The sequence below is a fragment of the Carassius gibelio genome, chromosome B22, assembly GCF_023724105.1.
Source record: "Carassius gibelio isolate Cgi1373 ecotype wild population from Czech Republic chromosome B22, carGib1.2-hapl.c, whole genome shotgun sequence".
In the NCBI taxonomy this organism is placed as follows: Eukaryota; Metazoa; Chordata; class Actinopteri; order Cypriniformes; family Cyprinidae; genus Carassius; species Carassius gibelio.
Genome location: NC_068417.1, coordinates 5,275,294 through 5,296,610, shown reverse-complemented (window position 1 = coordinate 5,296,610; position 21,317 = coordinate 5,275,294). Strand labels below are relative to the sequence as shown.

Sequence of the window (21,317 nt, the reverse complement as noted above, 5' to 3'; positions counted from 1 at the left end):
GAAAATATTGGGAACCCATTAGTAATTAATAAATAATTATCAGATAATTCCTGAAGAATTACTTAGAATCTGAAACAGTATTCTAAAGTGAAAACATAGGCAACCCATTAGTAATTAATAATTAATGATCAAATAATTCTGAATGACTTATTTTGAACCTGAAACATTTTGCAATATTTTGCTGTGCGATTTTCTCCTATCCAATGAGTGGCATTACAACCATAGATACACAAAAGCACAGCATAAAATTACAAATCACATCCATTTTATTTGTTTGCTGTAGTCCATATCTTTAGAATCCAGATGTTTGCAAGGAACATATCCAAATTCAGCCCTTTATCAATCGATCTTCATCTTCATTCTCAGTAACAGCGACCGTCACATAGTCAAAGCCTGCGCTCGTTATGATATGATTTGAATGTGAAAATAGCGCCAGTGTGCCACCCTCGAGAAACGTTACGACACGGTTTACGGCACTGATATCGAACTCTCATTGGTTCTCACCTAATTCGTCACAGATTGCGACATGCCGCGTTTCAGTTGATAGACATTTGAAATCAAGTACTGCGCCAGTGCGCCTTCACGGAGAGAAGACAGATTCATAATTTCATGGATTAATAAATTAAATTCTGCTCTGTACCTTATAAAAACTATTACCTCCAGAGAGGACTGCGACTGGAACTCATTATCATTTGAACTACTTTTGGTACCACTTTTGATCTTTTCGCAAAAAAATAAATGATTAATGTTATGTTTGTTTGTCTGTTATTTGTTTATTTATAACAGTGACGTTATGTAGTTTTAAGAAATGGTTATTGGTAGGTTTAGGAGTAGGTGTAGAATTAACGTTAGTGGCTCAAAATAACGTTTTAATGTTATATTTTTACTAAAATTGTGTTTTATTATGTTTTATTCTTTTAACATTCTGTATAAATTGGGTAGGTTTAGGTTCGGGTGGGGTTACGCATTTTTCTATGGATAACTGACTGGTCAGAGAACACGTTCTATATGTACGTATTTTAGGTTGTTTTTATGTACATTTAGTTACGTATCGAACCTGTAATTACGTCCAGATAATACGTAAACAACACTGTAAATACGTAAAGGCACATACGTATTGGACAGTTTTAATTTACGTCTAAATATGTAAGTTTTGATTGTGAGATCAGGCTGAATTATTAGATAATTCCTCAAGAATTACTTCGAATCTGAAACAGTATTCTAAAGTGAAAACATAGGGAACCGATTAGTAATTAATAAAGAATTATCAAATAATTCCTGAAGAATTAATTAGAATCTGAAACAGTATTCTAAAGTGAAAACATAGGGAACCCATTAGTAATTAATAATTAATTATCAAATAATTCCTGAAGAATTACTTAGAATCTGAAACAGTATTTGTAATGAGATTAATACTCCATATCATCGGGAAGAAGGAGGCGGGAACCGGCGCACAATCAAAACCATTTTAATATTGAAAAATAAACACAAACTAGCGCACCAGCCCCTCACGGCCGACTGGTGCGCATAAATAAAAAGCAAAACATAAAATAATGTCCCAGGCCTGGTCCTCTCTCGTCCTTCACGGTCGTCACTCCAGTTTTATATCCTTCCATCTCCTACGTGGGACTCGAGACAGGTGGTGGGGCGCAGGTGCAGCTCATCTCCATTCACTACACCTGGCCTCACTCCTCGTTCCCACGCCTCTCGGCCCCGCCCCACTCGTCACATACCCCCATCGCCCCTCGCAGGCCGGGGGGTACTCCCGAGACTGCGCTCTACTCCCCCCCCCTTCCCTTCGGGGGGGCCACTCACGGGGACCTGCAGGAACCTGGGGGTAGGACAGACGAGGCGAGAGAAAAGGAGATGGAAGGAGGAGCGACAGGGACGAGAGAGGGGAGAGAGGAAAAAAAAAAAAAAAAAAAAAAAAATTCCGGTTCCCAGGCGCACTGCTGCTCGGCCCTCCACCAGCTGGGTGATCTCCTCCGCGGTGCCCGGCGGTGGCACTGGACGGCCCTCGGCGGACGGCACGACACTCCTCCGCCGCCCGATGGACGGCGACGGCTCCTCCGATTTTGGGCAGCGGCAGGAGTCCCCCGTTCCCTGCCCCTCCGGATTCCATCACGGAGGCAGCAGGCTCCGGCCCCCTGGCGAACGGCGCCGACTCCTCCGCTCCCTCACGGACGGCAGCCGCCCCTCCATATCGTGGGCGGCCGGCAGCGAGCTCGCCCGTCCCCGGCAACTCGCTCCAGCCCACCGCCTCGAGCGTCCCTGGCGGCACGTACCTCGCCAGCTCGAGGGCACCGCGAATTCACCACAGCGGCGAGGGATCTTCAGCAGCGCGTCCCTCCTTCTCCCGGGCTTCGGCACCACTGTAATGATAAAAACTTCCTAATCATCCGGAAGAAGGAGGCGGGAACCGGCGCACCATCAAAATCACTTTAATAATTCAAAAATAAACACAAACCAGCGCACCAGCCCCACACGGCCGACTAGTGCGCATAAATAAAAAGCAAACCATAAAATAATGTCCCAGGCCTGGTCCTCTCTCGTCCTTCACGGTCGTCACTCCAGTTTTATATCCTTCCATCTCCTACGTGGGACTCGAGACAGGTGGTGGGGCGCAGGTGCAGCTCATCTCCATTCACTACACCTGGCCTCACTCCTCGTGCCCACGTCTCTCGGCCCCGCCCCACTCGTCACAGTATTCTAAAGTGAAAACATAGGGAACCCATCAGTAATTAATAAAGAATTATCAGATAATTTTGCAGGACTTACAGAATTCTAAAGTGAACCTAGTAAATAATAAACTACATCATTTTGACTAAGAACAACCTATAAAAGCAGTCATAAACTTTGTAAAATACTCTCATCTGTTTATTTCAGATGAGAACATTTCTTAATACAGCATATTTTATTCCATTTTAACAGGTATAATGCCCACATTTTAACTAATTTAACAAACATTTCATAATCAAAAGTTAAACATTTAGAAGCAAACAAAATCCATATTTCATTTCCATTATAGGCTAATAATTGGGCTGTAACAAAGTTGCTACTGTAGTAGTACTTTGTACTTGTCCTTTTACTCAAGTAATTTTGAAAATTAACAAGCCTACTTATAATTTTACTGGAGTAATATTTTATTGGGGTATCTGTACTTTTACTCAAGTACTTGATTTGTGGGACACAGACTGATTATTATAGTGTTTTTTTGCGTATAACTGTTCAGAAGTAGTTATTTCATTGTTATTTTTCTTGAACCTTAACTAGTAGATAATTAATAGTAGTTATTCAGGAGGTATCACAGAATATATTAGTTACTGATTAGCTAACTGTTACTTAACACAATCATAAAATTATATTACATACTGATTAGTTAACACATCTTTCTTAGTAGTTAACAGTAGTGAGCTAAGAGTTAATGAATAATCACCTGTTAGTTCTTCAATAATTCCTAATTAGTTATGTAGTAAGTAAGAAACAGTATTCTAATGTGTTACCAGTTTAAATAGTGTCTGTGCATTTATTTGCAATCAAGTCAATGATATCGCTGTAGATGAAGTGACCCCAACTAAGCAAGCCAGAGGCGACAGCGGCAAGGAACCAAAACTCCATCGGTGACAGAATGGAGAAAAACACCTTGGGAGAAACCAATCTTCAGCGGTTTCAGTCCACAGATATGAAGAGACAAACTGGATCAGTAATGAGAGATGAGACAGATGAGCTGATGTGAGGCTGCTCTGTAGTAAAGTGAAGTCAAACTCTCCTGTCAGCTAAACAACCCTCTATTTATTCAGCATTGATGCACAAGATCATCAGCTCTTCTGAGCTTCCTGGAGATCAATGCTGTCATTTTCAACAGAAATAAGCTGAGCCAAATATAGATGTTAAAAACGTCTTAAAGCAGTGTTTGATCCTGAGATCCTGAGAGTCTTTGACTCTGGTTTCTCCTGTAACTGTCTTCAGTCGGTTTGTTCTTCGTGTCTGATCAAATAGTTTCTCCTCTCAGACTGATTTCACAGATTCTCCAACTGCTTTATGGATCCAGAACAGATCACTTGTTGCAACTGTGTGCTCTCTCATATTTTCATATCATCAGTACGGGTCTAAACATTTCATCCATTGTTATTAAAGACATAGCACTATCTGATCACTTCTGTATTTTCTTTGATATATTGATCTCTGCTAGCACTGAATCTAGATCTGTCTCTGTCAGAAGGAGATGCATTAACGAGAACACAAGTGAACTATTTATGGAGGCGATATCTTTAACACCAAGCATTTCTGCAGACTCTGTTGATATTCTCCTTGATTCCTTCAACTCAAAAGTTAAGAATGTTATTGATGATATTGCTCCAATAATAGTCAGTAAGAAAACAAACAGACAGAAATCAGTTTGGAGAAGATCAACAGCAGTTCAGACGATGAAAAGACAATGCAGAAAAGACGAAACTTGAAATTCACGATAGCATCTATAAAGACAGCCTTCATGCTTTTAATGTGAAACTAGCCACAGATAGACAGAATTTCTTCTCAAACCTTATAAACAGTAACTTAAACAACACTCGTCCTCTTTTTGTCACTGTTGAGAGACTGACAAACCCCTCAAGTCAGATTCCAGTGAAATATTAAGTTATACGTGGTAAGTTATAAACAAAACACGTTTAACTTTTGTTGTTGTTTTTACCACTAGCAATGGAGTCATTGTTACACCGCACACTTTATTAATGTCAGGACTGTCATTTTGGTCTGGTTTATTCCTGGTTATGTCAGTATTCCTGACACTGGTGTATATTGTTATTGTGTGAACGTGTGTGTGCTCTCGTCTGTGTGTTGAAACTACACTGGGCTTCCTTGCTACATCAGTTTGTAGAGGCTTTTGGCAATCGAGTAGCAGTTATTGTGGACAGCTTTTAAATTCGCATTGAAAGAGCATCAAATCTCAAAGCAAGAGCACTGATATTTCCCCACTACAAACACCAGCACATCCTAAAGTATTTCATTGGCATTACACCACAAGGATCTCTCTCTTTCATGTGGGGAGGTCATGTCAGTGACTTCTTAATAAACTATTACCTGGAGACTTGGTGTTGGCAGATGGTGGATGTGACAGAGACAGTGTTGGACTCGTGTGTGCAGAAGTGAAAATACCTGCATTCACCAGAGGACGCAGCTGGATGCAGAAGATGTGGAGGAAACACGGCAGATAGATCAGCTCAGGGTTCATGTGAAGAGGGTGATATACACGTGTATGTGTGTGCATTTATATACATATACAGAAATGTACCTTAAATAAACTACTTTTATTTTGGATGCTAGTAATCGTTTTCACAGCCTTACACTAAATGTTGCGTATGCATGAACAGCATTATCATTGTTGTGCATATTGCATACCACCTGTTACAACAATAAATGGCAAAATTGATCAATTCTGTATCTCATTATTTGTGCATCACATTGAGGTAAATGTGTACAGTTTACAGTAAGGTATATAAAACCAGTAAAGGGGCAGTGTAACACATAGAAGGTAATTAGATAAACAATTATCAAGACCACAGGTAACACAATAAGTAAAAAAATAAATAGAAAAACAATTAATTAATTTATACATGTAGTGCACTTGTAGTGCTAATACAACAGGAGTAACTTGTAACAACAGTGTAACCTTCAAGTATCAAGAACATAGATAATGCAATAAGTGAAGAAAAAAACGGTAAATGGAAAGACAATTATTAAAACTAATTAATTCAGGACCTTTGAGCGAGCAACCATTTTCTGCTCATTGACACAGAAAATCTGAAGGTGCTGCACTCATCATATTTGTAAATTGCAGGTGGGCCTCGAGAGATTTCACATTTTTTAATTGCTCAGATGTGTAACATTACGCACTGACGCTACAAACAAGGAAAGAAAATACATCGGGGAAGGTTACGAGCGTTAGCTCATTAAGATCATCAGACCACCCTTCACTGTAAAACCTGACAAGTGACTTAACTCAAACCGTTTGAGTCAACAGATATCATTAAAAACCTGACAAATTAAGTTTACTCAAACCATTTGAGTCAACAGATATCCTTAAAACATTTAAGTTTTAAAACTAATAGTTGTGAGTACTCTGTACTTAATTCAGTCGAGTTCACTGAAAGAAGATATACGTTACAATTAAATAATGAAGTGATTAATTGAGTGATAATTGAGCATTAGTGATGAACAGCAGCTGTTAACAAACAGAAATACTGAAGAACTTGTGGAAATCTACCGCTGTACCATTGAGAGCATACTCACAAACTGCATCTCAGTATGACACAGCAGTTGCTCTGCATCTGACCACAAAGCACTCCAGCGGGTGGAGAAAACTAAAACACCTCCACCCTGGTCAAAAAGACACAGCAGCACCTTTACTTCTTACGGAGCCTTAAACTGCTCAATGGATCACTGACACCCAGTTAACTTCCATCGAGAACATTTATCAGAAGCGCTGTCTGGGCAGGGCAAGAAACATGATCAAGGATGCCTCTCATCTTCACTATGAACTCTTCATCCTCCTTCCATCCGGCAGGAGTTACAGGAGACTACGCTCTCGCACTAGTAGACTCAGAAGAGCTTCTTCCCCGAGACTGTGACACTTCTGAACTCCACAACACCAATCTAACCTGCACCTGCTCTTTTACTGCACTCCTCACAGTACTTCTGTACAGAGCACAGTAAACTACTTCTATAAAAATATCATTGCATTACTGTTATTTTGCATAGAATACATTGTTTAACAATACGTTTGCACACTCAATCCAACTGTATTTATTACCACTGTTCACACGTTCCTGCTGTTCATAGTGTGTATATAATCCTACACAATATATATAATATATATTATAATTATAATAATATATAATATAATCCCACAGTTACTTTGACAATGCAGTCTCTTCATTGTCATAATAAAAAACAAAAACACTGCGCAGTTTAAATATGTAGTAAAATCTGTGCCATTAAGTGTTATCACTGTACCACCGTGATGTTATGCAAAAACATTTTGTTTTACGTAGATATTTGAATGTGAGTGAAGTACATAATAAATACAAATACATCGCAAATACAGAAACATTTGATTTTGTGTCGAATGAGAGAGCAAATGTTGGTTTCAGTTTCGTTTTGTTTTAAATTAATAGTTTTGGCTTGTCGTCTGTATTGCTATAGCTTCTTATATTTTTAATTCTTGTTCTTTTCTAAATAATGTTAATTGAAGAGATTGTTGTGGAGTGAGGGGAACTAAAATAACCTAGCTATGTAAACTGTAATCCGGTACTGATTCCAAATTACATGACAAAAATTATAGTTAGTAACATAATCCATTACATTACACATTTTAGATAATCTAATCAGACTACTTTAAATAGAGATTTAAATAGGATAATATTCTACCATATTGACATAAAATACAAAGAGTAATGTATATATATATATATATATATATATATATATATATATATATATAATTTCACAAAGCTTGTCCGAACATTCTGTTTTTGCTTCACATTGGGTTATTATTAAATCAAATTATTAACTAAATGATATGAAATTATATAAATTATATGTATATGAATTATATAGCAAAAGTTAAATAACTGTAATAACAGATTTAGGTTAAATAAAGATGTCAGTCTTTTTTTTTCTTTTTAGGAAACGAATCAAAGAAAAAAAAAACTAATTCTGTTTCTAACATTCTGTATGTTGCTCAAAAACAAAATATATATTGTGTCCAGTTTTTAACCCAGTCATTAAAAAATAACAGTTTTTAAAACAAAAATTACGAGTTCACATATCGCACCTAAACACGCATGGAAAATGTAATTAGAACTAGATACTAAATTAGTTAAAAATGCCTATCCATATACAGCTATGATTCGCAAACCTCAAACTGACTCAAATGATTCGCGATCCCTGACAAACCCCCCAAGTCAGATTCCAGTGAAATATTTAGTTATACGTGGTAAGTTATAAACAAAACACTTTTAACTTTTGTTGTTGTTTTTACCACTAGCAATGGAGTCATTGTTACACCGCACACTTTATTAATGTCAGGACTGTCATTTTGGTCTGGTTTATTCCTGGTTATGTCAGTATTCCTGACACTGGTGTATATTGTTATTGTGTGAACGTGTGTGTGCTCTCGTCTGTGTGTTGAAACTACACTGGGCTTCCTTGCTACATCAGTTTGTAGAGGCTTTTGGCAATCGAGTAGCAGTTATTGTGGACAGCTTTGAAATTCGCATTAAAAGAGCATTAAATCTCAGAGCTAGAGCACTGACATTCCCCCACTATAAACACCAGCACATCCTAAAGTATCTCATTGGCATTACACCACAAGCATCTCTCTCCTTCATGTGGGGAGGTCGTGTCAGTGACAAACATGTGGCTGAGAATAATGGCCTTCTGAATAAACTATTACCTGGAGACTTGGTGTTGGCAGATGGTGGATGTGACAGAGACAGTGTTGGACTCGTGTGTGCAGAAGTGAAAATACCTGCATTCACCAGAGGACGCAGCTGGATGCAGAAGATGTGGAGGAAACACGGCAGATAGATCACCTCAGGGTTCATGTGAAGAGGGGGATATACACGTGTATGTATGTGCATTTATATACATATACAGAAATGTACCTTAAATAAACTACTTTTATTTTGGATGCTATTCATCGTTTTCACAGCCTTACATTAAATGTTGCGTATGCATGAACAGCATTATCATTGTTATGCATATTGCATATCACCTGTTACAACAATAAATGGCAAAATTGATCAATTCTGTATCTCATTATTTGTGCATCACATTGAGGTAAATGTGTACAGTTTACAGTAAGGTATATAAAACCAGTAAAGGGGCAGTGTAACACATAAAAGGTAATTAGATAAACAACTATCAAGACCACAGGTAAGACAATAAGTAAAAAAAAAATTATTTATTTTAAAAAACACTTATTTAATTTATACATGTAGTGCACTTGTAGTGCTAATACAACAGGAGTAACTTGTAACAACAGTGTAACCTTCAAGTATCAAGAACATAGATAATGCAATAAGTGAAGAAAAAAACGGTAAATGGAAAGACAATTATTAAAACTAATTAATTCAAGACCGTTGAGCGAGCAACCATTTTCTGCTCATTGACACAGAAAATCTGAAAGTCCTGCACTCATCCATATTTGTAAATTGAAGGTGGGCCTCGAGAGATTTCAAATTTTTTAATTGTTCAGATGTGTAACATTACGCACTGACGCTACAAACAAGGAAAGAAAATACATCGATGAAGGTTACGAGCGTTAGCTCATTAAGATCATCAGACCACCCTTCACTGTAAAACCTGACAAGTGACTTAACTCAAACCGTTTGAGTCAACAGATATCCTTAAACCATTTAAGTTTTAAAACTAATAGTTGTGAGTGCTCTGTACTTAATTCAGTCGAGTTCACTGAAAGAAGATATACGTTACAATTAAATAATGAAGTGATTAAATGAGTGATAATTGAGCATTAGTGATGAACAGCAGCTGTTAACAAACAGAAATACTGAAGAACTTGTGGAAATCTACCGCTGTACCATTGAGAGCATACTCACAAACTGCATCTCAGTATGACACAGCAGTTGCTCTGCATCTGACCACAAAGCACTCCAGCGGGTGGAGAAAACTAAAACACCTCCACCCTGGTCAAAAAGACACAGCAGCACCTTTACTTCTTACGGAGCCTTAAACTGCTCAATAGCCGTGTTTCCACTATCGAGCTAGGACCGGGCGTGCTAGTGCGTGCCAGGGCCAGTCGCGTTTCCACTGTCACTTCCGGGGCTTGATCGTGCCTTGCCGGGGCTTCCTCGGGGCCAACGGCCAGGGTTTTTTGGCCCGACGAAAACCTTGGGCCAAAGCGGGCCAGCTGGGGCTAGAGGAGGGGTTATGAACAAAGGCGGAGTTTCTCCGTCTCTAGAGAGCGTCAGCGCGGATCATTTCAGAAAGATAACAGCTTTAACACCAGTATTAAAGACGTTTTAAAATAAGTTGAGCTCAAAACTCACTCTTAGTTAGCAGCAAGTGTTTGAAATAACTTGATCCAATGTGGATTATAATCACTAAACAAGGCAGAAATATTTAAAAGCGATGTAAAAGACTATGCACGCTAAACATTAACGTTACCATATAGTAAACATGGAAGGCTAAATATGACCGCTTGGATAGATCGGACGTCAGCTTCTTATTCTCTATCACAATTGTGTATTTATTAAGTATCATTTTATCTGTCGTCTCGTTTCGTGAGTTTAACTCCACGTTGCATATCATCAAAATATAATATTGATTTTTGTTTGCGAGCCTATCATAAAAGAATATAGCCTAATAATGTTTTTTGTTCGGGAGCTTACAAAAATAGAGATATTATCATCCATTCTAAATGTGATGGCTACTGTGGCTAATAAACAGAAACAGACTCGACTGAATAAGCAGGCTATTTTCATGAGCGTTAAAAATAAATAAAATAGAAATAAGTGTATTTATGTGTGAATAATTTTGAGTCCTGATAAATTAAATCAATATGATCAATGCATCACTTATTCTATAGTTAAAACATCGATGCTTTTGAATTTGAATATATAACAATGTATAATATAATATATGCTTTAAAGCATGCAAACAAACTGCCGCTATTATCATGTTCGTTTTGTGATCGCACATGTTCCAGTGACTTATTTCTTAGTTTTCTGATAACTTCTCTTTGATGGTGAAATTTTGAGGTTGCATGACGTTGTTCTGAGAGGCGTGTAAAGGGCGTGTTTTAGTGACGTGCAGCGGTGCTTCAAGCTCCACTGTGGAAACCCTGCGCTATTCTGGCCTCGGTGCTACTGGCCCAGGGCTATGAGCCCCGCCCGGCCCGCTTTAAGCCGTGGCTCGCACTGGCCCGACAGTGGAAATGCGGCTACTGACACCCAGTTAACTTCCATTGAAAACATTTATCAGAAGCGCTGTCTGGGCAGGGCAAGAAACATCATCAAGGATGTCTCTCATCTTCACTATGAACTCTTCACCCTCCTCCCATCCGGCAGGAGTTACAGGAGACTACGCTCTCGCACTAGTAGACTCAGAAGAGCTTCTTCCCCGAGACTGTGACACTTCTGAACTCCACAACACCAATCTAACCTGCTCCTGCTCTTTTACTGCACTCCTCACAGTACTTCTGTACAAAGCACAGTCAACTATTTCTATAAAAATATCATTGCGTTACTGTTATTTTGCATAGAATACATTGTTTAACAATACGTTTGCACACTCAATCCAACTGTATTTATTACCACAGCTCTCACTTTGCTGCTGTTCATAATGTGTACATAAACCTACACAATATATATAATATATATTATAATTATAATAATATATAATATAATCCCACAGTTACTTTGACAATGCAGTCTCTTCATTATCATAATAAAATACATAAACACTGCGCAGTTTAAATATGTAGTAAAATCTGTGCCATTAAGTGTTATCACTGCACCACGTGATGTTATGCAAAACATTTTGTTTTACGTAGATATTTGAACGTGAGTGAAGTACATAATAAATACAAATACATCGGAAATACGGAAACATTTGATTTTGTGTCGAATGAGAGAGCAAATGTTGGTTTCAGTTTCGATTTGTTTTAAATGAATTAGTTTTTTCTTGTCTTCTGTATTGCTATAGCTTCTTATCTTTTTAATTCTTGTTCTTTTCTAAATACTGTTAATTGAAAGGATTGTTGTGGAGTGAGGGGAACTAAAATAGTCTAGCTATGTAAACTGTAATCCGGTACTGATTCCAAATTACATGACAAAAATTATAGTTAGTAACATAATCCATTACATTACACATTTTAGATAATCTAATCAGACTACTTTAGATTACTTTTGACCTAACTTGATTTAAATAGGATAATATTCTACCATATTGACATAAAAGTACAAAGAGTAATATATACATATATATATATATATATATAATTTCACAAAGCTTGTCAGAACATTCTGTTTTTGGTTCACATTGGGTTATTATTAAATCAAATTATGTGTTTCATTATTATTATATAACTAAATGATATTAAATTATATAAATTATATGTATATTAATTATATAACAAATTAAATAACTCTAATAACAGATTTAGGTTAAATAAAGATGTCAGTCTTGTTTTTCTTTTTAGGAAACAAATCAAAGAAAAAAAATAAACTAATTCTATTTCTAATATTCTGTATGTTGCTCAAAAACAAAATATATATTTTGCCAAGTTTTTTTTTTACCTATTCTTTTAAAAATAACACATTTAAAAAAAAATATAAACACGAGTTCACATATCGTACCTAAACACGTGTGGAAAAAGTAATTAGAACTAGCTACTAAATTAGTTAAAAATGCCTATCCATATACAGCTGATTCGCGATCTCCAAACTGACTCAAATGATTCACGAACCCGCTCCGAACTCCCGAACTGATTCAAATGATTCGCGATCCCGCTACGAACTCCCGAACTGATTCAAATGATTCGCGATCCCCAAACTGACTCAAATGATTCGCGAACCCGCTTTGAACTCCCAACTGACTCAAATGATCCGCGAACTCCTGAACTGACTTATGATTCTTAATCATTTCAGAGCTGTAACAACAATACTGTAAAACCGTGTTATGTTTGCTTAAGGTTATCATACCATCAAAATCTCATACCTGCCCATGACTTATAAATATATATATTCCATTTGTTGTTATTAACATGAAATGCATTAAACATTACATCAAGGTTTCCCAAACTAGGGTTTGTGACTTTCATAAAAAGCTAATTAAATCATAAAAAAATGATACATTAAAATAAATAATTTTAAAACCAATCAAAATAAAATCTTACTAAAAAAGTGTAACATTTCATTTGTTTACCTGCATGTCATGTGGACATAACCAACATCAAAGAATCATGAACATGAAAATGTGATAATTATTAAAATATATATATTTTAAATCTCAAGGGTACTTCCAAGTAAATATATTTGGTGAAAAAGGGATCAGATGACAAAAGTTAGTAAATTTGTGTGTTTTAATGTGTTTGAAAGACAAACGCCTTCCAAATACACAGTAACACATGGTTAAATAAACTACAGAGTGATGATTCAAATAAAAATCAATGTGTTCATCAGTAGTTGATGCAATGTTGAAACACTTCTTAAACCTGAAATGATTTTTATAAATCAATCTTCAAATGCTGTCACTGACAGTGCAACGCTGCAATTTGGAAATAGTGGAATAACTATTAGGAATTTCACTGTTATCATATTTTTCTTTGTTTCAGCAGTTTTCATATTATAGACAGACTGAGTGCATAAGTTTTTGGTGTTATTTTATATAATAAAAAGCCTAATAAATCAGCACATAACATGAGATTAAATAAACCATGTGTATGAGTCCACATTCTGTTGCTTTGTGTTTACTGGTGAAAGAGCAATACCTGAAACACAAAAGTACATTTCTCAAAGAACAACAAACATTACGATTATAATTTAGAGCAAAAATAATTCTGATCGGTTTAGCCGTTATACAACCTGACTAAAATGCTCATACATTTCGTTGTCTTAAACTTGACTAAACAAAAACAGGACAGGGTTGACTAAATATGATAACTAAAATGTACATTTGAGTAAAACTAAGACTGAATTAAAAAATGGCTGCCAAACTTAATACTGCTGTGCGGTTAATTAATAATAATCTTACTGCTAAAATGTCAAGTTTTCATTGACTAAAACTAGACTAAAATGTTGAGACTTTCAGTCGACTAAAACTAAACAGGATAAGGTTGACTACATATGATAAAAACTAACAAGGACATTTCACTGGTTCCTACATTATATTTCTATACACTTCTAATCTCACACACTATTTAGGATGATAGTATGAACATTGAGACACAGGGCATGTCTTTATAAATGGAGAACTGAATCATTGACTCAAATAATTCAAAATTCACAAACACGAATCCTTCAGTAACGAAACACTGCTGTGCGTTGCTCAGAGAAGCGTTTGGAAGCGTTTTCATTAACCAAATGGAGCAAAAACAGTCAACTTTGACAATATATCAAATATAAAACTAAAATGTATATGAACTACTCGTTTTAACACTTAAAAATGTCAAAATTGTGGTTTCCAGGAAAACTTCACTCTATAATTTAACAAATTTGCAAGGTAAAAATAAAGCACCACTGAATTGAGTTTAACTGAATGTGTTTTAGTTTTGTGTTTTACATGAAACATGGTTTATCACAGACTAATGAATAAATGCTGTTATGATAGTTTGTAATGTCACAATAACCGAAAATCGTGTTGTTTTCTGATCTTGACAGCAGTAAAATGATCTTAATGTGTCAATGAACAGATCTGAAGTCATCAGTGTAATGAATGAGGTGAAAACAGGATCTATTATCATGAAATAAAGAGGATTTTGATCAGCTGATAAGATTGATGAGTCTCAGACTATAAACACTCATTAAACAAGACATTCAGGATCAGCAGCAGATCAGCTCACTTTATTCTGACTGTTTGCTGATAGAAACTAGGGGTGCTCCGATCACGATCGGCCGATCATTAATGCGCATCTCCTCAGTAAAGCCGGTTCTCTAATCAGCGGTTAATTCCATCAGGTGCGTGATTTCACATAGAGCAGCTGTTACTACACAGAGCCGTTGTTAACTGAGAAGATGGGCCAATAAACGCTGAAAATTAACGTGATTTGCGCATCTTCTCTATTAACAACGGCTCTGTGTAGTAACAGCTGCTCTATGAGAAATCACGCACCTGATGGAATTAACCGCTGATTAGAAAACCGGCTTTACTGAGGAGATACGCATAACGATCGGCCGATCGTGATCGGAGCACCTCTAATAGAAACACATCTTTATCAAGCATTGTGATTTGTCTTTATCAATCTGAACACATTTCTAATGTTATTTACCACATTCATAACATCTGAGTATTTCCACATCTTACCGTTTTCTATTTAAAGAGTTTGCTCAAAACAAAAGGTGTAAATCACGAACTACTCACCTCAGAAAACCGCTAAACTGAAGCGTGCGCGAGTGCTTACGTCATCGGGTCTACTTCTTCTTCTTTGGTGTTTATTTGCGGATTGCAGCCAAACTGTTTCATTACCGCCACCAACTGGAATAAAGTATGGATCAGGATTTTTCTTGTAGGAAAAGCTTCTTCTTTTTATTTTGATTTGATTGGTGGCTGATTTTAAAGGTGCATTAATGCCACACACGAGACTGGAGTGTGGAGCAGTGTATGACAAACTAGGACATTTAGAAATTAATATTATTCTTTCCATCAATCCTGCATGTTTGGGGGTAAATCATGAGATGTTTGAACACAAGTATTTCCTTCTTAAAGCTTCTGAACATTATCATTTACAATGTCTGTCTTTATTTGAATCATTTCCTTTTTTTCCTCCTCATATTTCCTCCTCTTAAAATATTCCTCAAGATTGTTCTCCATAAACAGCTGGAGAAGGTCCACAGCAGCACGAGAGCTTCTGAACTCTTCCTTGCAGTAGATGAGACTAAGCTCTGTCTTCAGCTTACTCTCACTGAGCTCTGGATAGACCTTCAAAGTCCTGCTCAGTGCATCTTCAGGAAACACCATTGTGTCCTGTTCAAACCTGTCTGCTTGAAGCACAGTGACACTAACAAGGTGTTTGTGAAGGAGAACTGGTCCATGGTGTGTGAAAGTATGGTATCACAGACCTAGAGAGTGAAGGTGCAAAACAAACATGATGTAGTGATCACAAAATCTCAATTTCAGCAAATCACAGAAATCGCACAACAAACTCTTTTAGATCACAATTGAAAGACTGTGAAAATGGTAAATAGTTCACTTGTAGTAAAAAATGCATAGAAATATTAATCTCCAAAATGTAATATATTACAATCTCAAAAATACATACTATCATTAATATTTTTATATCCTAATGATATTGAAAATTTATGTTGCCAACTATGATTGAATATATGCCCAGTTGAAGGAAAGTGAATATAAAATTTTAATGTTTTTAATGTATTAAATGGAATAATATTTATAAAATGATTCTTATTTGAAAAGAGACATGGCCATTGTATAAATGTATATTTTACTAATCTTCATATTTATAAGAGGGAGCGATCAAAAATAAATAAATAAAATATTTGCAACAAATGTAGCTGTATGGTTTGATTGACCTTCTATGGGTAATTGTAAATGTCTTCTCATGCCTTTGATGACTTTACAATATGTTTTCTGAAATATTTCAGTAACTTTAAGATATAATCCTCCCATTAATCCCACACACATCTATCAAAGCGTGTCTACAGAGATAAAAAAAAGTTACATTTACCACTTTTTTTAATCTTCTTTTTTTATCAGCTGGAACTGCTGGATGCTCCTCTTAATGTGAACTGAATCTGTGTCCTAGCATCTTTTTTTCTTCATCTGAACGCCTTGTGAAGGGTATTGTTGCAAAGATAAACCCAAGTTTTCTTTCATTTGGAGATATTTGGCTGCTTCCACATTGATCAGAAGCTGTCAGTCAAATGACAATCTGCTGACAGAGTCTGAACACAGCATTAGATGAACATTTCAGTAAACGAGCGTGTGCTACAATCACGAGTCACTCTATAAGATGAGATTTCAGCACTTGACAAACGGACAGCGACTCTAAGCAGCTCTTAAAGCACAGATACTGAGATTGTGTTAAGTGCATTTCTGAGAAACACACGTGAATCAATAATGAACGATCGTAAAATGACTCTCAGAAAACGCTCTTAAACTCTAAGATCAATCGTTGTCGAGAAACCCGGCCACTAATGAAGCATCTGATAGCAGGTTTATAATAAATGGGATTTAACTAATCATTTATCCCTTATTTTATTAATAGAGCATAACGTTAATATCAGGACTTATACAGTGTTCGAATTGTGTCAAAGCTCAGATTTGTCTCGTCTCCCTGTTTTACTGGCAGTTGACAGACAATGTTTCTCCCTAAGCCAAGACTGAATATACGGGTAAGCGTCAAACATCTTGAGAGGGGGGCCATTAATGTCAATGAAAAGTACTGCAGAGAGGCTCCTGACTTGAAGGCGATTCCTTGCATCTGTGGCAGTGGCATTGAGGACAGAGAAGCCTCTTTCACATTCAGAAGAACTTGCCAGGTATGTTTTGCTAGCAGTCAACAACTTTTTGAGGACCTTCCTATTCTGATCATTGTTGAGCTTCCAATTTCTGAAGTCCTCAACTGCCTCCCTACTTGGTACTTCAAGCATCTTTGCCAGGTCGTGGATCTCTTCCTCCCAAAAGAGAATAAGAGACTCCCTGGATTTTGGCCAGTTTAGGGGATCCAGTGGTGTTATAATCTTTGTAAGATTTGTGTCAGGCATTCGTGAAGAGAGACTGTCGATGATGGCTTGGAGGAATAGGAATCGATTTACATTTTCCTTGCTTGAACGTAAGGGCACTTGTTTGAATTCTCCTACTTTAACAGTTTCCGCTGCTTTCTCCATTGACTTCCCTGGGGTGATCTTGAAAGCCTTCAACACCTCAATTGTCATCTTTATTTCTCGTGTGGCCTCCATAAGAGAAGTGCTTCTGTTCTGAAAAATAAAAAAAAGACACATCTAAACTAGATAAACTTTGAAGTTGGCTTGAAAAAGTTTGAAGTATTTTGATAGATAGATAGATAGATAGATAGATAGATAGATAGATAGATAGATAGATAGATTTGACATATTCCTCAATTTAACGGTCTTGTTCACACTTAATCTGAAGAAAAACACTGTACCTACCTGAAGTTTTAGGGACAGACTGTGAAGTTCACGTAGCACATATTTAATGGTTGCCAGGTCATTTACAAAGCCAGTGCATGTGAGGCGATTCAGAAGGCCACTGAATTTCTTTCTTTCTATATCAGAGCGAGATCCATCATCAGCTCCTTTTTTCATTTGTGCAACCAGAGCAGGGAAGTCTCTCCAAACAGCTTGTAAAGTCACAAAACTACTTGCTACCCAGCGGACGGTAAAAATGTGACCAATCTTAAGTAGGCAGATGTTAACTTGAGAAGCTGCCTCTGAAAGTTGTCTGGCATTCTTTGGGGATTGATGGTACAGTTTATACAGCTTTGAAATAAATATCTCAAAGTGATTGCAACCTGTGACTGACTTTAGTGCATAACTTACTGATAACTCAAGCCTGTGAGCAAGACAGTGGATACTCTCCAGCAAAGGATAGTCTTTCTTCAGCCTTGTGATAAGACCACTCTGTCTTCCAGTCATCACAGATGCCCCATCTGTTGTTATGCAAATCAGATGAGACTTGAGGTATGCATCATCCAGGTCAGCTTCCAGGAGACTCTTTTTGAGAGCTTTGTATATGGCATCAGCAGTTGTTCCTTCCTCCAGCTCAATCAAATCCCAAAAACATGTTTTCTGTCTCACCTTCTCCTGTCACATCTCCTCTGAGGTATAGGATGAGGTAGCTTCTCCCAAATGCAGTGCTTTCATCTACTGTAAGACAGATCCAAGAACCAGCAATTTTAATTGTTGAGACCATTTTTTCCCTCATTTTATTGGCAATGTGTGTTATTATATTAATGCAAGAGTGATCAGATTTGTGACAAGAGACGGTTTTTACTCCATTCATTTCTTGTAACTCAACCAATCCATTCATTTTTGAGAAGGCTAACTTCTCCTTTGCAACAAAATGTGCTTTTCTAAATGAGTGCACTGTCTCCAACAGAACTTTAGCATTCAAAGTTTCTGTCAAGGTGGGCAACACCTCTTTCTCTTTCTGCTGTTGAATATCTGTTGATGCCTTGTGAGTTAAGCTGTCTCTGTGTTTGTAGATTTTCTTTCTCATGGCCCTGACATCTTTTGCTGTGACCTCTCCAGAAGCTCACTCCTCTGCCACCTGTACTCCCTTTTGGACTCCAAAAAGGCGCTTGGCATATTTGCAGAATGTGCATCCTACGTTATTTCCATGTAAGTATAGCCAAGGGGAGTACTGCTGTGTCCATGCCTCAAGCTGTTGCTTGCTGAAGTGTATTACCCTGTCTGTACTAGTAAGCAGGGACAAAGCTGTGCTCATGGACTGGGCTGGATGTGAACAGTTTGTTGTGGATGTGCTGACTAATGTTGTCCTGGATTGGAGCTGGTCTGTCTGGTCTGCTCTGATTGGGGCTGGTCTGTCTGTATTGGGGTTTGTCCTGGATTGGGGCAGGTCTGTTAGTTTTTCTTGTAGCCTGGGTGATAAATGTAAGTGCTGTGCTGTTTGAGTGTCCTGGTTAAGCGTTTTACTCATGAGGCTCCTCTTAGGCTGTATGCTACAAGAAATAAATATTACATACCAATCTGATGTTTCAAAGTGTTTTCTTTACATATTTTTTCTGATTAAGTGTCTTAAGCCTGGGACACACCAAGTCACTTTTAAAGAGCAGAAATTAAAATACAAATCCAGAAGAATCTTGAAATTAAAATAATAATAATAATAATAAACAGGCTTACCCTTCAAAAAAGTCAGTGATGGCTCTTCTCTTCTTTCCCTTGTCCATATCTGAAAATAATGTAAGATGTAAATTGTAATATTATATTTGTTGTCGTTACTGCGAATATATTTAAGAAAGCACTATATGATAATCATGCTACTTATTAAGGTTATTATTAATGGTGATAAACTTTGAACAGTGCACATGTAGGCATTTTATTTCATTTAACTAATTTATCTTGAATATAGTTACACAACCCTTTCATATTTTCAAGCGGAAGTTGTCATAGTTGGGTAAACTTCTATAGTGGTGAATGAGAGACTACATTAAATATATGTTTTGTCACAATAGTGTTTCTACAAGAGGGAAAAAATAGAAAGAATTTGATACGATTACGATGCTGATGACCATTAATCAATTTCGATCTCTTGATTCACTATCAATTCACATGAATAGGCCTACTGTACTTTTCTTGGGTTAAATTCAGTATTTTTATTGCATTAATATTCACTTGTGTGCTTATACTAGTATCTTTTTAAAATGTATAATTCGAAACTAAATATTTATTCAAATGCAAAACCTAAAAATAAGCAAGCAGTTATGACCTGCAATACTCTTTTGAGCAACTAGACTACCGTATTTTCCGGACTATAAATTTTTCATAGTTTGGCTGGTCCTGACACTTATAGTCAGGTGCGACTTATTTATCAAAATTAATTTGACATGAACCAAGAGAAATGAACTAAGAGAAAACATTACCATCTCCAGCCGCCAGAGGGCGCTCTACGCTGCTCAGTGCTCCTGTAGTCTACACTGAACACATAGAGCGCCCTCTCGCGGCTGTAGACGGTAATGTTTTCTCTTGGTTCTTGGTTCTTGGTTCTAAATAAATGCGATTTATAGTCCAGTGCGATTTACCGTATATGTTTTTCTCCTCATCATGACGTATTTTTGGACTCATAGTCCGAAAAATACGGTACATAGATGTATATTTATTAGAGTGGGTAAACAAATGCCACAAAATGACTTTAATTGGCCTCTTTGCATTGAATTTAAAACCCTTTTCTCCATTTAACCTTAAATACTACACTAATTTTATTAGGCTATACATAATAACGGAAAATAGGATACAATTCATAACAAAAACGGTTGATCTGCATGTTTGTCTTCGGTGTAATAATCAAAGCATGTGTGTCTCACGCACAATTTGTGAGAATTAGCAACCCTGCTTTGTCATCTTTGATACAAAAAAAGCCTTCACCTGATTAACATTTTCATCAGTAATAATGTCCTTAATTAAATTAACACTGTTTATGAGCAGTTATGGCTATAGATTTAAAATTATTTGTTTAATTTAGAATGGATGCAAGGCTAGCTTTTTTCTCAGAATTACGTTAGATGGCTAATTACAACTAACAATCCGCTAGTGAGCTAGCATCATAAGATAAAAAAACAACAACAATTGACAGACCAAGATTATAATAAAAGTGACTGTCCAATTCTAGGATAAACACTTATTCAGTAGCAGTAAATTAGGTGTACTAAACAATAATAAAACAAAGAAATATTATCTTACAATCATCGTGAGGTAAAATAATGAGGAAGGATCACTCTGTCAGCCAATCACACAGCGACGTCGCTCCCGCAGTCTGTAAATTCCTTCAGAAAACAGCGTGTGCCGCGCTTTAGCGTATTTTCAGACGCACATCTAATTTGAAGGAGCTTTTTATGGGAGCGGCAGCGCAATACTTTGATA

At 36.9% G+C, this 21,317-nt stretch overlaps 1 protein-coding gene and 1 long non-coding RNA gene across 2 annotated transcripts in view; both read right to left on the bottom strand.

Annotated features, from left to right (window-relative positions):
- The window catches only part of LOC127987694 (uncharacterized), a 2,462,016-nt gene that overhangs the window by 1,625,736 nt on the left and 814,963 nt on the right, over window positions 1-21,317 (bottom strand). The window lies entirely within an intron of this gene.
- LOC127987826 (uncharacterized) lies at window positions 16,337-20,335 on the bottom strand. The gene is made up of 3 exons (XR_008161444.1): window positions 19,581-20,335; window positions 18,258-19,399; window positions 16,337-17,675 (listed from the first exon to the last, which is right to left on the bottom strand). It is a non-coding gene; the product is annotated as an uncharacterized LOC127987826 (long non-coding RNA).